This window comes from Micrasema longulum, unplaced genomic scaffold, assembly GCF_059751315.1.
Source record: "Micrasema longulum isolate JH-2025_06_02 unplaced genomic scaffold, ASM5975131v1 h1tg000163l, whole genome shotgun sequence".
Classification (NCBI taxonomy): domain Eukaryota; kingdom Metazoa; phylum Arthropoda; class Insecta; order Trichoptera; family Brachycentridae; genus Micrasema; species Micrasema longulum.
The window spans coordinates 1,979,574-1,998,332 of record NW_028277368.1 but is presented as its reverse complement, the minus strand read 5'-3'; the positions used below and the strand labels follow the sequence as shown (position 1 = coordinate 1,998,332).

The 18,759-nt window shown below is 30.5% G+C and overlaps 1 protein-coding gene across 2 annotated transcripts in view; it reads left to right on the top strand.

Annotated features, from left to right (window-relative positions):
- The window catches only part of m (zona pellucida domain-containing protein miniature), a 165,346-nt gene that overhangs the window by 17,866 nt on the left and 128,721 nt on the right, over positions 1-18,759 (top strand). For both annotated transcript variants that reach the window (XM_088242781.1, XM_088242780.1), the window contains exon 2: positions 14,426-14,694. The gene's annotated coding sequence lies outside the window, so the exon portion shown is untranslated. The remainder of the gene's footprint in view (positions 1-14,425; positions 14,695-18,759) is intronic.

Here is an 18,759-nt window from a genome sequence, read left to right as displayed (position 1 = left end):
TCAAAAAAAATTCGTAAAGTTCATGTGTTTCCGGTTGAAACTTGAGTTTAAATCGGACCAGTATATTCATATATGTAAAAAACATCACCTACTGCCTCTGCAAAAACGTCGCGAAATAGCGGACATAATTTATTTACTTAAAATTGCCTCTGGTTCAATTGACTGTCCTGAACTACTTTGCAAACTTTCTATCAATGTTCCTTCCAAAGTTTTAAGAAATAACCCTCTTCTTCACATACCTCTTGTTTCATCTAATTATAGGCAAAATTCATATTTATGGCGAACTTTTAATAATTTTAATGTAATTAATAAATCATTTAACATAGATTTATTTGAAAATAATCTTAATAACGTGCGGCGTTTGCTTTCGAAATAACTCGTAGTATTTTTTTCTTTTCTTTTAAATTTACATTTAATTACTATTCATTTTATGTTCGAGTATCTTTTTTAACTTACTATGATGCTACTTGTGATAACCTGTAATTGGCTTATTTGTTATTTGTTTTGTTATATAAATATGTGATAATTATAGCTGTTGGTTATCCAAATAAATAAAATAAAAATAAAATAAAATAAAATAAAATTAAATAATATAAAAAATAAAATATTACCTAAACATCAATGTTGATAAGCATCTGGACAACACGCTTAGTGGCATATAATTCACGGCGGCTTCCGTGGTGGAGTAATCAAGATGCTTGACTCTCACATGGAAGGTTCCGGGTTCGATTCCCGGTGAGAACACAAAAATTTAATGTGTTTTTTCTCAAGCCTGGGTGTTCTGCGATGTAATGCACCACTGCGATTGCGCCTCCTAGCCTGTTGTGGTGCAAAAAAAAAAATGTCCCACAGCAATCCCGCGGAATGGTCCCTTCCCTTAGACAAAATTCAATATTATACTCTTCTCCCAAGGATGGCTTTTGTTTTAGAAAACTTTTTTTTTTTATTAAATTGAAAACATATTATACATAAATTTATTTTATATTCCCAAGCAGTTTTATAAAAAACCTCATTTAGGGACATACCGATAACAATATTTATTTAAAGACGTTTTTATATTTTAAACTATAACATTATTTACAAAAGCAGAATAAAAATTATGATACACTACAAATTAAAAGGGTATAAAAAATATTTAAAAATAACAAAATAAACATAATACTAGGGTATGGAAATTAATTCAAAATGATGTATACATTATACAATCTGGGAAAGAAAAATTAAAAAATATAAATAGTTTAAAAATTACATGTATGTATAAATACAAAATGAACTAGTACGAGAGTGCAAATGTTAAAAATTACAAGAATAAAAAAAGCTTTTTAAATTAACAAAAATTGCGCTCACCCAATACAGGTTAAAAAAATATCAAAAACGTATTAAAATTACGTATACATAATACAAGCTTAAAAAGTATAAAAAAACACAAATAACATTTTTATAGTATTAAAAATTACATATACAAGCAAAAACGGTAAAATATTAAAAGTTATATGTTCAAGATGCGCATTCTCTAGATAAACTAACATTATTTATTCAAAGTACTTCTGGAAAAATAATTCTGTTTATCCAGGACATTAAATCTTGGGACCACAAAAGATAAATTTAGTGAGTGAAAGTCGTAAGTGTTTTTGGTATTAAATAATTTAAATCACAATAACTGCATCCTGGTGAGATCCCTTCTTGTAACTGCATTACCAGAAATGTGTCAATGACATACCTTTTGCCATCTTAAAAATGATTTCCTTTTCTGATTCAATGCATTTCAATATTACTGAAACTTTGTTTGCGATTCGTTTACTTCACCTAATTACAAAATACTTGATATCTTGTCATTGTTACACACAACATGTGTTTTCGGTTTGTCTCACATGTTGAAAGTGTTGACTTCCTTTACCGTATGCTGGTGGAAATGATGACCTGAATAAAATTATTTTATTTATAAAATATTATAAAAAATATTATTAAAAAGCTTTATACAATATTTTTGAAAATATTTATAAAATATTTTTATAAAATGTCCGCTTATTTTTTCAATTCAAGTTTATCAATATTATCATTTAATTATTAACAGACACATCCAATTTATTTTTTTTTGTTTCCTCTTGTTCTCTTCTTATGGACACATATTACGTTAACGCCAATGTACATACGAACTCTACTTTATTATTTTACAACAAATTAGTCAATAGTTCATAGCATCTTCACCGTTCACTGCGCAAATATCGCGAGCAGCTTTAAAAGCTTTATATCTTCGATTAAACGAGAATAAAACGAGGCGTCAAAAATGTTAATTTTCGTCTACTTTGCATTCTATTTTGAAGGCTTGTGATCAAATTAAAGAATATATTTAACGCAAAATAAAACACAAAACATTATAAAACAGACAATTTTCTTTTAAATAACGTATCATTTTTTTTTTTGTTGTAATTTGCTCCATATTTTTTATTAAAAAAACATCGGACATAACTTCAGAATCGGGATGTGGTTCTTTGGATAGTGTCGTAGACTCACAGATCAAAGGTTTAAGGTTCACACGCCACTCTACCACAATAATTTACAATTTACATTTTTTTATAGTTAGTTTTAAACAACTCGATGACAATGCCCCCTAATGGTAAATTATAAGAACGCAAATGCTTTTTTTATTTTACACAATATAACTGATATGCTCGTTAAAGGTAAGTAAGTACATGACATTTCCGTGGTTTTTAATTAATATTTCAAAAAATTCACTTAATCCTAATACTTTGACATCAAACGTTTTCAAATAAAAAAATAAATAAGTTGAAAATTGAGAAAAATATATGCAAAGAAATGTTTTTCTAAACATCACAATAAACACTTAATTAATGAAACTTTATCAAAGAACCAAGAGCAACGACGTTGGTAATAAAAAAAACTATACAAATATATTTTAAAGTACCATTGAACTTTATCATTGATTTGATAAGATCTCGGGTGATTAATACAATTTAAAAAAATATGTTTATGCAATTAATTTGTCCAAACTTGCCAGGAAATTGCGTTTTTAACATGATAGTTAGGTATTTAATATTATATTTTACGAGCCATATACCTCTTCAAATTACGCAAAATTTGACCGGTTCGTCGAATATTCTCGGTACCTAATAAATAAATATATGGCTTTAATTTGAACAGACACAAAGTACTCGTATTTTTACGAATTACGCTTTTAATTTTATCTGTTACACCTACCTGTTATTATTACTTATGGTTTTAATTTTATTACCTTCCTGAGAGTACGTATTATCAATTGAGATCAGTATTACGCGTGCTGTTAAAAAAGAGCAGTTACTCCATTCGGATGAGTATGAGTGTTAGTATGGGCCTGTATGAATGTGAGAATAAATAGGGGAGGCCGGGGACAAACGCAATTTAGCATTTAGTTTTATCTGAAATAATGCTGAATAAATAACTACGTTGGTAGATCAACCATAACATTCACATCTGTCATTATTTAGGAATGCAAAAAAAAACAACCTTAAATATTAATATAAGAAGCTATATACCATTAATACAATCAAACCAATATAAACATATGCAGTTTGCATATCATCAACATACAAATTTGTTTATAGATTATAATTGAAAATATTTTGCTATTATTAGAAATAAAATTACAAACCGAACTTTTTGGCTTAGTTTATTAGAAAAACAAATACATTTTTTTACATGGATTATTACGTTAATTACTTTTGACTTTAAAAACGAAAGTTCTTTTTTGCAAGGATGTATTGTATCGTTTTTCTATTGTTTTATAATAAAAATAAAAAAACGAATAATTCAGTTTTGATGTTATTGAGAATTCTCCATAGAATTCTAATGTAATTGGCTAATAACTAATATTTAGATTTAAGTTATCAGTCAAAAATGCTCGTTAAAAGTTGATATTGCTAATTAGTTGAGTTAAAGTGTCCAACTATTTTAATTTAGCTGTAACTGACATTACCTAAATCATAAGTTGTCCACAAATAAACACACAAATCAATGTTTTTTTTTATCTTGGAAAATGCACAACTAACATTCTGAGTTAGTAAAGTGAATTGTCTATCATCAAATTTTTAATTTTTTTTTTAATTATGCGTCCAAAAGCAAAGCGTAACATATAAAGATTCTAAAGTATTTGCATTGTTAATCATATTATTTGCGAGTAAAAGTTTGGTGGTAATTTTTTCAAAATCCTTTAAAGTATTGTTTGCTCATGTGTTAAGTAAAAAAAAATGCATTTTACATTAGGTATATGCATTTTTTTATACATTTTGCCCAGCTAACAATCGTACATATCTTGTTCCAAGCTTGGCAATTACATTTTAATGCATAATAATAATCTACAAGTTAATAGAAAGAATAGACAAAAAATATATAAACTTACTAGAATAAGAGTACACATATTGATGCATATAAATATAGATATACACATAAACACACATACATAAACATACACATATACATATACCCATGCGCATATACATATTTACATCATCATTATCCTCATCGTTCCCTTTCCGCACCTGCATAGGGTACTGCATTGGTACACCAATCGCAGCGTATCTTGATAATTTTTGTTACATGAAGGCGACATGATCAGTCTTACACTCAGGTACCAGTCCAGAGACTAAGAAATATTCAAGTGTGAAAACACTTTTTAAAATAAATATTTCATGTAAAACTTTTCGGGAATCGAACCCGAGACCTCTTGCATGGCAGGTTAACGCGCTGACCATTACACCACGAGACCGACTATACTTACATACATACATAAAAATACACAGTTGAATTTACGTACATGCAAAACTTCATGATTGCCATTTGGTTTTTAAAAATTATTATTTATGTTTATATTTTAATTTCAACATCCAGTAGGAGTCTCCAATTCGCCGCAGGCATCAACCTCTCTGTCTCTCGATGACCAATTTCATGAAACAGCGGGGTGAAAACCTTTCTCAATTTGACAATACTCCCGCTCTACGAATATAAATATAATTGTTTTTTTTTATATATTTGAAGCACTTACTTTGTGGAACATTATTATTTATATTTAAATAAAATAAAATCACTTTGTTTTTATCTAACACTTATATTTTTTATGATTTGACCACCAACTAGTTTTGGCAATACTATGCCTCTTTCAGGGTTAATTACAAATTAACATAACAAATATAAAATTTTCTCAGTGAAGGTAGAGTGGGCTTGGTTACGGTGGTAGACCTCTACCGTCACTGTGAAAAATTTATATATGTTATGTTAGTTTGTAAATAGCCCTGAAAAAGGCGTAGTATTGCCAAAACTAGTTGGTTGTCAAATTATAAAAAAATATAAGTGGTACATAAAAACAAAGTGATTTTATTTTATTTTAATATGTTAAATAATTGATTTTCACAGCCAGCTTAACTGAAAGAACCAATTACATATCTTGCCAGTGGCTTCGTTACTTTTGTCCCCAATTTCCCCTACATATGAGTATCACTAGGCAATCAGTGAATTAAGTAAGCACCATCAATGTTAATATCATAATAATAAGCAGTTAGTGTTCTACATAGTGAGTATTAAATTAGTAACGCTTCGAGGGGTAAGGGGCGACTGACTTCGCGTATTTTACATATTTGCATTATTTCATATAAAGAAATGAGATTATATTTCATGGTCTTGAGTTATTACGCACAAATTAAGTACTTTTTCAAAGTGGGTAATAAGAGTATTTTTTTCTAAGCCTTTTGTTTACTGTGATGATTTTACAATCATTTAGGATAAGACAAAGCTCAAATGACGATTTTGATTTTTTATCTACAATTCCTTATGTACTATGAACAAAACATTAACATTTATCATATTCAAAATAAAAATGTTGAAAATATTCATTGCGTAAAAGTGAAAGACAATATTGTTTTTAAGGTATTCTTTTACGTAAGTTTTGAAATGATTGGTGATCTGAGCCATAGTAAGCCACTATAATTAAACCTTATCGTCTTAAATAATATTTTATTTTTAAAAAATCGGCTTAAGTCAGCCTCGTAATGTAATGTGTCAGCGCGTTAGCCTACCATACAACAGGTCTCGGATTTGATTTCCGACATGGTTGACATGAAATATTTATTTAAAAGGGTGTTTTGAATATTTCACTGATCATCTTACCTTCATGCAACAAATATGATCAAAATACGCGGCGATTGGTGTACTAATGCAGTGTCTTATGCACCATTAGGTGTGGAAAGGGGATGATGATTAAAAATAAAAACCAAAACAAATTAAGGATTTCTAAAAGATGGAAACAATGAAATATATCGTAAATATTATAATTATCAATCATAGCGAATTCAAATTATTTTCTAATAAGTCTTACTAGGAAATATCAAATCTACAAATACCGATAAAAACATGTAAAATGGATTGAGAAAAATAATTTGTATTTTCAAAATCAATATGGATATTGTGGAGAAATGTTTTCATACATAATTTTTAAAATGAAATCGTTAAAAAATCTTTACAAAAACGCGACATGTTCGACCTTAACGATTGTGATGTAAAGATTCATGACGATGTTCTATTTAAATGTGAACGGTCACAAACAAAGTTCCAAGTTTAGCCGGATCGTGACGTATAAGGGGCGTGACCGATGCAGTGTACCGTTTTCGTTTAAATTGAAAATTATAAATTAAAAAAAATATTTTTGCTATTAATTAGAACAAAAAGAAACATTTTTTTTAATTGGACAGTATTTCATAGACCTTTGTTAATTTAAATTTAGAAAAAAAGGTTTGTTTCCTTATTTAGGTTTTTTTAAAGATACGTGGTAAACCTACAACAAAATTGATATTTGAGATACTTACTTTTCTTATAATCCAGTAAAACTCCAACTGTCCGGATAATTGAGTGCCAGACGATATATAAAAACTTACTTAAATGTGTCCAGCAAAGTAAATTGCTTTGACAAAGAAACGCTCCGGTCACTATCGCCCTTTATTGTTATTATAACATCTCTTTTATATTTTATTTCCTGATAACGATCCTAATATTTGGCGATCCGGATAGCTGGAGTTTGGATAAAGGACTTCTAATGTATATAAATACTACTAAGACAGCATGTTTTTGTAATTCACATACATATTGTAGATGTCAATAATATGAAATATCTTTACTCAATAACCAGCTAAATAAATTAAGTATTTATATATTTGTTCTGGTTCTCTTATGTAATATATGTAAAGTATGTAAATCCGAAAGATATAAACTCTGTCTACCCTCATCGAGAAACAGCGTGATGGTTCGTTTGTTTAATACTTACATTTTATATCAAAACTTATCAAAACGTATATTTTCTAATTGATTTGATATATTTCGAGGCTTCAGATAATTTATTTACAATTTTAAATTATTGGTTGCACATATCGCTGCTTAAATTCGAAACTGCCCCAAAATCGGAAATCCCGAAATTTAATTTTATAACAAAAATGAGATTTAAATCGGTCATATTTTTCTGTAAGAAAGATACTCTCATGGATTTCGCATTATAAATAAACCAAATCGCACAACAGCCCTTTTGACCTTTTTTTTGTTTTAGTAGCTAATTTCAGAGCTTTATAGGCGATAGTTAGCACAAAGCGCCATAATTAGACAGATACAGCTTTGAAAAAACGCATTCAATGATATTAAAAAAATAAATATAAAAAGTAAGATTATAAAAAAAGCAAAAACTCATGTTAAAAACTTTGATTGGCTCTACTGAAAAAAGACAAATTTCGATTTATGGCCCTTTTGAATTTAAGCAGTGAAATATTACATTAAAAAATAAATTTTGCGTCTTCACAAACTCATGAAAATAGTTTAAATGCTGTCGAAAAACGATCTCTCAGGCACATTCACGGTAAAAATGTATACGATACGTGCACAAATGTCAAGATAGTGCATTACGCACTAACGAGAAGATGTATAAATGTAGAAGAAATGGGTCGGGGAAAGAAAGAGTGACGTGCGGTTCTGCTTACCCCTACTAGGAAACTGCGTGATGTTCTGTTTCTTTTGTTAAATTTACATAGTCTAATATGAATTAGGCTTTTTTCTTTTGTGATGCTAATTGAATACTTTCCCAAATTAACGGGAAATTTTACCACGAAAAAAAACTCGCAAAAAATGAAAGAAAGAAATGTAAACTCTTTTTTGCTACTTAATTTACGTTAGCATTTATATTACATTCAAGAAGCTTCTTCATTGGCTCAAAACTTTCTTCCAATAAATTCTCGCGAGGTCGCGAATGGCGATAAAAATTACCGGACAAAATAATTGTATGTATGTGTATCTTGTGTTGTATTTATCATCTCTACGTGTTAGTGGAACATGTGCTCCGTCGGTATGTAGATATAATATATTGTATATTTAATATTCGCCATAGTGTTTAAACCAGTTTATTTAGAATATTCACCTCGGACAAAAAAACTAACGATTCGACCGAGATAATTATTTTAAGCTAACACAGTTACCCATTACGATGAATGTATAGAAAAATAAAAGCGCGAATCAAAATGAAGGTATATTTTATCGTGTGCATTGTTAACAGTGATGTGGTAGGTAGAATATATTGATAATTCTTTTTAAAATACGTTATGTATACCACAGTTTGCCCACCACATGCCGCACGCGCATCTGAGGAGTTAGATCTTTCTGGCATGGCGGTGCGGTGCCCACCTGCGAGGAAAAATCATATGTTGCCGAACTTTATAGAGAAGCTGCGAGTAACATTGACTTTAGAGACTCGTTAAGCTTTTCCAAGGGTAGGGTTTTCCAATTATTGTTACCCTAATTCATTTAATGTATTTTTCATTTTATTTATCCTTTTAAAATTTTCAATTTATTTTTAAAATTTAAATCCCTCACTGGGGCGAGGAAAAATTTTTTTTTTGAAATATTCACATAATACATGTGGGTTCATAGTTCATAATCGATGACACACACGTGCTAAAACGTTTCACCTGAAATATCGTGATGACCGAAGAAAGCAATGTCATCATTTTCTGTAGAATCCAAAATCACATTTACTGCAACTCTATCAGTATTGGATATGAAATCGGGATCATCGTTCTGCAGTACATTTACATCGTCCCTACCATGAAAAAATGAACTACAAAGGAACGTGGCCTATAAAGAGACCTCAGGGCGTGGCAACGGTATTCAGTCGACCAGTAAACGGTAGTCAGTCCAGTTCACACAGTTTCAGCATATGGTCCAAGTGCAGTTTCTTCATCCCATCATCGCCACTACTCTCGTGCTACACAACCAAGTGCTGTATCTTATTCGCCATGTAATAAATACGCATTAAACAGCAACCTCGTGTCTTCTTTGTCAATCTCTAACTGGAGTAGAAACGCCAACCCTCAACGATTAAAAATACATATATTGAACATAACTTTGATTTTATTTTGTCGTCGTTTTCACATAGGAGTAGGCAACGATCATAAAACGCTACTTTTATTCTTGTTTTCAATACCATACTTAACTCTCATGCAATGGTCGAGACCAGGACTCTACCATGAACTTTATTAAATTTTTGTGGTTTATTTTTAAATTTATGATTTTTCTTACTCAAATTCTATGGATAGTTATAAAAGATTATATATTACTAGCCCCATAATGTTTTGTTTTGTATGTATCTATAGTTTCCTATGAATGCGTGTGTTGATATTAATTTGTAATTGTTCAAAAAATAAATGAACCCACGCGATTGGTTTGCTGCAAGCCCTTGCATCTCTTTCATTCATTGCGGTCACCAGTGTCTCTTTTTAACTGGCCATATTATGTGTAGTTTATATCTCCTTTAATTTGATCAAGGTAGAAACTCTCGGAGTTGTCAGTATTATTATTGGCTTAGGCCGTAAATATAACAAATGATACCAAAAATAAGCTGTACCTATATCCTCACGTTGGCTTTTTAAAGTAATACCGTGTACCTGTTTTGTTTGCAAGTACCTTTAAATTAAACACGTTGAAAACTTTATACAACCCTTTAGTACGCGGTAACTTGGATTTTGCTTCCGTTGTGTGGAGCCCATAATACATAACAAACATAGAAAGGATTGAAAATGTTTGACAATTTTTTTTTAAATACCTAGATTATAAAAACAATAAAACGCTTTGCGTATACAGTCAACCTGCTAAACAAAATGATTTTTTAACCCTTGGAAAAAGGCACACTAAAACTGAATCATACTGTTTATATAATTTTTTAAATAATAAAGTAGACTCTTTTAATCTACTCTCCAAAATTAATCTAAATGTCCCCTTTTGTGTGACAAGAAGTAAGTATTTATTCCATCTGCCAATTTGTAGCACTAACTATGCACAACACTGTTTCCTCTATCGTTCTTACTCTAACTAAAATGCTTTTTTCATCTATTTATATATTTAACACGCCTCTTCATTTATTTATAAAAAAAATAAGACTCATCCCTTCTGGTTGCGATGCGATCCCACTTGCTATTTAATGATGCGCACACTTACACACACCTGAACACTTAATCCCACACAAATACACACAAACACACCTCTACACTTACTCTCATACAAATACACATACAACAAACCCTTTTGTTGTACCACATTTTAATATGAATAATTTTTATTTGGAAACTTTGCTGGCCTGTCTTTAAACCGTATCTTTTTTATGTTATTATATCATTGTCGACTGTTTGTTTGTGTAAAATAAATAATTAAATCAGAAATCTTTGCTTATAAAATTATTCCTTCTATAACACCAAGGCGAGGATCAATTTTATTTTATAGAAGAGATGATAAATTTACAGATTGCTTGCTGTAAAACCATTGCCTAAATTTGATGATATTACCCACGAAATGGCCAATAAATAATAGTAATACTTCGTGGCTAGCATAATCAATGTAATATGGCAGGGATGAACAACCGTTTTACTGCAATGGAACGAAATGCAATGTTTTTCTTTATATAATATTTTGTGATAGGGCGGAAAATATAGTTCTGTATGTGAAACAGAACCAGAACTCTGCCGCGCTTAAAATAAACGCATTAACTAGGATTTGACGCTATTTCATAAAAACGCGTTTATAGTTTAAAGCTATATTTTTTTTATTTTGCTTGTATTTCAAGCACTAGACAAGGTGCGTTTATAAAAACTGTCAAACCGATAAAATAAAGAAATCATGAAATGTCACTTTTAGAAAGTTGTAGATCTCGTTTTCCCGATGCCACATAATGTAATAACTCAATTTCGACAAAAAACTTAGTTGATGCGTTTAGCATAAGCGCGGCAGAACTCTGGACATATGTTTACGATGCAAATGCTGGTTTCAGGGAAAGGATCCTGAAAAAGGATCGATTTCCCAGGAAATCGTAATCAATAAACATAAAAAATAATTGCTTCTCTTTCAAAATATATGTTCAAACGCCGTCATTCTGCTAAATGTAAAATTTCACATTCAATATTGTCTTCAGCAAATTTCATTTGTTTTTACAGTAGTATGAAATATTAAAAAAATATTATTTTCATGGTTTCTAACACAATAAAAACAAACTCATTCCAACAAATATTTTTTTTTAGTATTTAAATTTTAAGTTGTGTCACGGTAAAAACACCTTTTTTATTAATCAAAAACGTACAAAAAGTGAAATACAAATTATCAAGTCCTATTAAACTGCACAAAATGCAGTTCGTCAGCAGGTGCTTATAGTTAAATTCAAATATATGTATATACATAATCCTGTCTCTTAAATTCTATAATATATAAAAACTCTTATTACTATAGAAATAAAAGGAAATATGTATTTCCATGTGCTTAGTTCAAATGGTTGTTCATCAATGAGATATATATCATTATATGGGTAGGTAATATGATTATTGTTACTAGCTCTTAGACGTGATTACTGATTATGGACGCGACGCGACGTGACGATGGGTGGTTCAAAACTACAAAGGTTCGGACATCAGGCATTAATACCACAATACATATCACGTAATTCTTACCTTGATATGCCTCGTTAATTTCGTGACAAAAAAACTGACGTACACATTTACATTAAACCTCCATACTCGATATTTATAGTAAGTCATACAAACATATTGCACCCCCAGAAGTAAGTTTACTGTCGTAAGGCTAAATTTAGCCATTTTGAATTACGAATGCAATTTACCATTTTTTATTCTCTTTCTTAGGCCCAGTTATTTGGTCGTTAGTAATTGTATAAAATTTGTATAAAATCATAGTTAAAAATAGACAGAATGGGTTGTTTCATCTAAAGTAACTAACGGTGGATAGTAAAATTCTTTGGCGAGTAAAACGTTTTACCATAGTAGAAAAATCAAGATGGCTTCATTTTTTTACGTATACTAGCTGTCGTTATTTGCTCACGTCTCTCAGTATTGTTTTTATTCACGAATACGGAATGAATTACGCTTATTATGATCAATATAAATCAGTGAGTTTTTTCAATGATGAACTTTTTTGACTTATTGTCAAGAAAACGAAAAAATTTTGAAAAGTATTTTTCCATTAAACCTCCGACGGACAATTTTGTGGCAGTCAAGTCTGTCTTCTTTTAAAAAAATAATTGGGTTAAAGTTATAAATAATGGTATAAACAAAGAATTTAAAAAATATTTTATTATCACAAACCTACATTATATTATTCCAGAGGTAAAATTTGCGAACTTGTTGGATTGACAATATTTAAGGTGTCTTTTAATTTTTCTTATTCTAGATTTCAAATTTTGTTATTATTATAAGATTCTGTTTACCGATGTTATTTTGAAGCGTTTACCTATGCCATGTTGCCACGTGGTTTAATTTGTTCGCTGTTTTGATGTTTGCAAAGTCACATTCCACAGTATAATTATGTGTAAAAAAATAATATAATATTATTTTCAATTTTTGAGCTTTGGAATTGAAAACCAGTGGTTACTTTTTACTTAAGTAAAAACGCGGCTAAAACAACGCACGAATAGAAGAAGATAGTAAAACCGAAATCGTTGGTAAATTAAACTATAGTCAAACTCTACTTTTATTAACGATCAAACAACCGGACTTTAGACGAGTACACTGTTTTTCTTATTCTGAGTGGTGGGGGTCAGTGCTATACAAGCTCCTGACGTCACTGTGACCTGTAAAGATCTATTGTGACGGGTTCCCGTGAATAGTTATCTCCCTCCAAGCCCGGGTCTATAAAGGGCCTGACTACTGTGCGGAAGGCGAGAGTTAACATTTTGCTAAATCTCCCTCTCCAAGCCCAGATCCGTTAAGTATCGGGCTTTTAGGATTGGGCGAGGTCTTTAACATCCTCAGGTTAAACCAGTGGTCCCCCGATGATGACGCTCCTTATATAATGTAAAGCATCACATTCACATAGAATGTGTATTGGTGTTTCCTCATCTGCACTGCAGAATCTACATCTAGATGTTTCGGAAAGGTTTATTCTTGCAAGGTGTTTGTTCAATCTGCAGTGCCCTTGGCGGGCTCTAGTGATAAACCTTACTTGATTTCGGCTGAGCTTTATTTGGTCAAAAGCTAAACTTTGCGAGTATCCTTTTATCAGTTCCTTCACATGGTGCTGGCCAGGTACTTTTTGCCGAGAAGCTCACTCACGTATCTTTACGATTTTTTTAAACGTTATGTACCACAAACTTCAGCATAATTTGAAATGAATCGAGTTAAATCTACTCTACAGCAATGAGGAAGTTTAGTGGTTTTTTTTTGATTTGTTAATAGACAATAAAATTAAGCCACAAAATTTTGATAGTAAATTTATTTTGTAATTACTCCGCCTGTGACGTCACAATTTGTTGTCGGTGAGGTATCCACACGTTTGAAAGTAGAACCCCGAAGCTATTAAAATACACCTAAGGTTAAAAAAAAGACTATCTGAAACTGAAAATCTATCAAAACACATATAAACGCTGTAATTGATTGGTTGATGATAAAGAACTTGTGACGTTGATAAAAAATGTTCGTTTTGATAGAAAACATTTTTTTATACATTCTCGAGAAACTTTGCGTTACAAAACATTAAATTTCCTGTAGCACTGAAATTCTTCATTGTTATGCTACAGTATTTTTCTCATCTTTTAACAGTCAAATGAGAAAATACCGCAAAAAATACTGGACGTCAAAATGACAATTTACGTAAATTAAGTTATGAGCATAATACATTTTAAAAAGTTCCTTTTTAAAACGTAACATATTGATCTTCTAAGGATGCGATATATTTTTTTCCATAATATTTTGAGTATGTTCGAATATCTTTTAACAAGACAGACACAGACAACCGTATTTCATAGATATAAATAATAAATATTATCAGTAATTTTTAGCTTATCCATAAAGATTTGATGATGTTAAAAACTCACCTCTTAGCCATGATGTATAAAATATTTGAATTATCTTTACAGATCACGCTCCATTGAACAGACACCACATCCTGCGACATTATCTCGTACGCCGGAAAAATAAAAAAAAACTATATAAAACAGTAAAAAAATGAGTGTAACATAATTGACTGACCGAAAAGAACATAACGGTCTGTGATTGTTTTAAAGTTTAAAAAAGTGTTAAAAAGTAACAAGATATAAGTTTCTGCAGGAGTTTCGGTGGTCAAATTTTATGGACATCATCAAGATTTATTTGTTTGGATTGTAATTGATCCTCTTCAGAACTGCAGGTATGTTATATTACACTTTAATTCAATCTTCAATCATATATGATAAAATAGGATGGGAGGAGTCTTGGACGTGCATAGTCGATCAATAAAAATTGCACAAAAAAGTATAATTAAGATCATGTACAAAAAACATAGACTATTTCCTAGTATTAAACTATACGTAGAAAGTGGACTCTTTGTTTTAGAAAATTATGTTTATCTCAGTGCCTGGGATGTGTTCAAATAAATAGAGAATTATTTAGCAATAATTTAAATCAGATTAGCAATAGATCTTTTCATCTATTTCTAAATTTCTTCATCTATTGATGTTTGTGAAGTTAAAGTGCTGAAACCTTTATTTATGCGGGTGAGATTCATTTAATTGAATTATTTCACCTGCATTCAAGGCAACGCCTGAAAATGTTATTTTTTCAATTTCTATACTTCTTAATGAACCAGGTGGATTTTTCAACAATATTTTGAGTTTGTCCAAATTTTTGTAGACAAGGATTAGATTCAACTCCCTATTTGCGTTTCCTATTTGCGTTTGTTTTGAAAATGATTGGTATATTTTGCAGTATTCATACATAAAAGATTTATTATATTACATTTATAAATAGTATATTTCTTTTTAGTACGTAATTGTTTTTTTTTATGATTAAAGTTAATTTAAAAAAAAACGAATTCTTTAATTTTTTACATTAAATGATCTCTTTTAAAAGTCCATGACGCCCAGAAAATATAGTTGATTTACAGTTCGTTCTTTTAGAAGAAATTCCAAGTCTAATAATAAAATAAAATATATCCTTTATCCTTTTTATCCTTTTTGATTGACTTGTATTTTGTTAGTTATTCTTGACATTTGTTTAATTAGTTCTGTTAATAATATATAATTAATACGAATTGTAACTGTGCATGCACACAGAGCTTGTTCATAAATGTACGCAGAAATGTGGCATGATAATCTACGTCGTTAATATTAATATATATTAATATTAATAAATATTAATATTTTTAAAAGTAACCTTTCACTTATACCAGGTATAAATAGTGGCATCGGGAAAAGTTATTCCTTGGTATAAGGAAATTTCCCAGAAAAGTCCCAGAAAATTTTTAAGGTTAATAATACTTCAAGTATTTAAAAAAGAACGTATAAAAAACCCAAATTACTGAAGCCACTGAATAACTATGGTAGCAAAAAAGAGTCCTTTATGTTGATTCTTTGCTCCCTGACATGTCGAAACGAATTTGTTCAGTTAAAATAACGCATATATCTCATAATTGAGAATGCATTTGAAAAAACTAATCATTGTCGGTGGATATTTTGACATTTTTGAGTAGTTTTAGCCATTTTTATTTCACTTATAGCATTAAGTATTTTAAAAATGCATATAGGATCCGTCTCCGTTCTACGTTTATCAAATGAAGACAGCTTAAATGATTGCTTTATTTAACATATGAATAATTAACTCTTAGCAATCCGAGCAACCATGCCACTTTTCTTAGAAAACGGTTTTGGACAGATTTGATATGGTCAATATGAGTTCGATACAATGAACACCAAATTGGAGAAGCATAATATTTAGGTGGAGTAGAGCTAGTGAGCAGTAAAAAGATTTGATGGTATTAATATTTTTGAAGTCCATCGTCATTTTATCGATAAAAACTAAAAGTTTGATAGATATGTATTATACATTTTCACAAGCCAGAATGAATGTCCAATCCACGGCATGCATCAACCAGTCTGACTTTCCGTGACCAGTGTCATGAAGTAGCGATATCGTAATGTATATCGTAATTTACTATATCTTTTTTTCAAATTGTTGAGCGTAGCAAAATATTTACTCAAATTAAGATGGATATTATACGTCAATGAAAATAGCACAGTCGTTATATTATTAGTTGAATCAGATTCACTTTATTATTTAGTATTTAAAAATAAAACTGTAATTATTGTGGGACGTTTTTTTTTTTTTTTTTTTTTTTATATAAAGGCAATCCATCTTAAGAAGGATGATTTCTGAAGACATTTATTTATCTGAACACAACTATAATTTAAGGAGAGCACACTTTCCATCGACGGGTGATACAAAACTAATATACATACAGAATATTGTTCTCAGTTTCATCAAAGAATCTTAGAAACTAATCTTAAAAAATAACGAAATAAATAAGTGGTGGAACTAAAAGCAGGATTCATCATCATTCGCTTTTCGCACCTAATGGTGCATAGGACACTGCATTGGCACATCAATCGAGCGTATCTTGATCATTTTTGTTACATGAAGGTAAGATGATCAGTCTCACGCTTCAGGTACTAGTCCGAGGACTATGAAATATTTTTAGTGTAAAAATACCCCTTTAAATAAATATTTTATACCATACATGTCGAGAATCAAACGTGGGACCTCTTGCGTGGTAGACAAATGCGCTGACCATTTCACCACGCGGCAGATAATAAATTAGTGGTGGAATTTGAAGCAGGATTGGTGGGTGGTTATTCCACTTACCTTAGGTATTAGCATATATATAGGTGCTAGATTGCTGTTAATTTTTATAATACTAAAAGTTTAATGACAAAATTAATACTATTTAAAAAAAAATTGATATAGGTTTAAAGTACTGAAGATAATACAATAGATATGTCAATATTGTCTTGTCCCAGCTCCAAGAGACTCGACTGTGCAGGAGAGGACTTTGGGACAATACGAAAATTCGGTCGTTGTTCGAACTTGAGCGCTGAGAATATGAATATGCGACGACGTTTTTTACGAGCGAGTGCGCGAAAAATAATCCTTTTTTTACACCAAGGTGTATTGGAATTTTTAAGGGACAAAGTTAATAATATAAATGTTTTTTTTTTACCTGAAAAATAGGCAAAAATTTTGCGGGAGCAACATACGCGCGTTGAGCAAGTTGCTATTGTCCTAGGGTCCTGTCCGTGCGCGTTTGCATGAGGACAATGTGCCCGTTGGGGTAATCATTGTCCTGCGGAGATAGTATGCAGTTTACTCTATGACAATGGTACGGTACAATGCCCTGTCCTGAAAATTGCTGTTGAACAGAGCAGAACAGTTATATGGAACAATATTGTATTGTCCTCGTGTAGACGCTACTTTATAATAGGATAAGACTTCTATTTAAGAAAGTATAAAGAGTTTAAGTAAATTGTATGATGACATGCTCGGATATATGAAAAATAAAAGAATTCTTATTGGTAAAACAAATAATGTTTTGTTTGGTGAAGTAATGTAGATTTCAGTGGCGAACAGTGATTTATTTTACAGGTAATCTACAAAAAATGTCTATTCATTTGTACATATATGAGTACATAATATATAAGTAATATAATTATAAATAGCAATTTTTTCTGTCGTTCTGTAGACATCGACTCATACTACAATTATTATTAACCTCGCGATATACGTAGCTTTATTCTACACTATTTTAATGTAACACTTATTTAAAAGTTTATTACAAATAACCACAATGAAATTCATTAGATATTTCCATTATGATTGAAATGTCAACACCGAGCACTAGCCGATTCCTTTTAAAATGAATAACGCCAAAAACGTCCACTTCGAACGCCACATGTCGTATGTAAAAAATAATATGTCAATGGTATCCTATCAAAGAAAAAAAGTCCTTCAGAAATAATGTTCGAAATACTAGTTTCCAAGTAGAAATTCCTCAAGTAATATTAATCTGCAAGCTTGTTTAAGTACTGAAAAATTGCGACTAGGTTAAAGACGTACAATATAGTGTACTTTTTTGTATGGAGAAATAAGCTGAGGTAATCGGCTAGTTTCGTCGTTCACTGAGAACGGGCTGGGCGCACTTTACACATTTTTTTGTAGGAAGATATAAACGGCGGTGGTGATTTACAATTAATAATAATTATTTTATATATTAAAAAAAAAAAACAGATATAATGATAAGCTCTGCTAATAGCTTATTTGGACTATTTACCCCTGGCGGATTTATAGATAAGTTTACAGTAAATATAAAAATAATTGTAAATATTCGTTGTCATACAAGTTTGATATTTATTACTAAAGGAAATAAAATAAAAGAAACAGTACT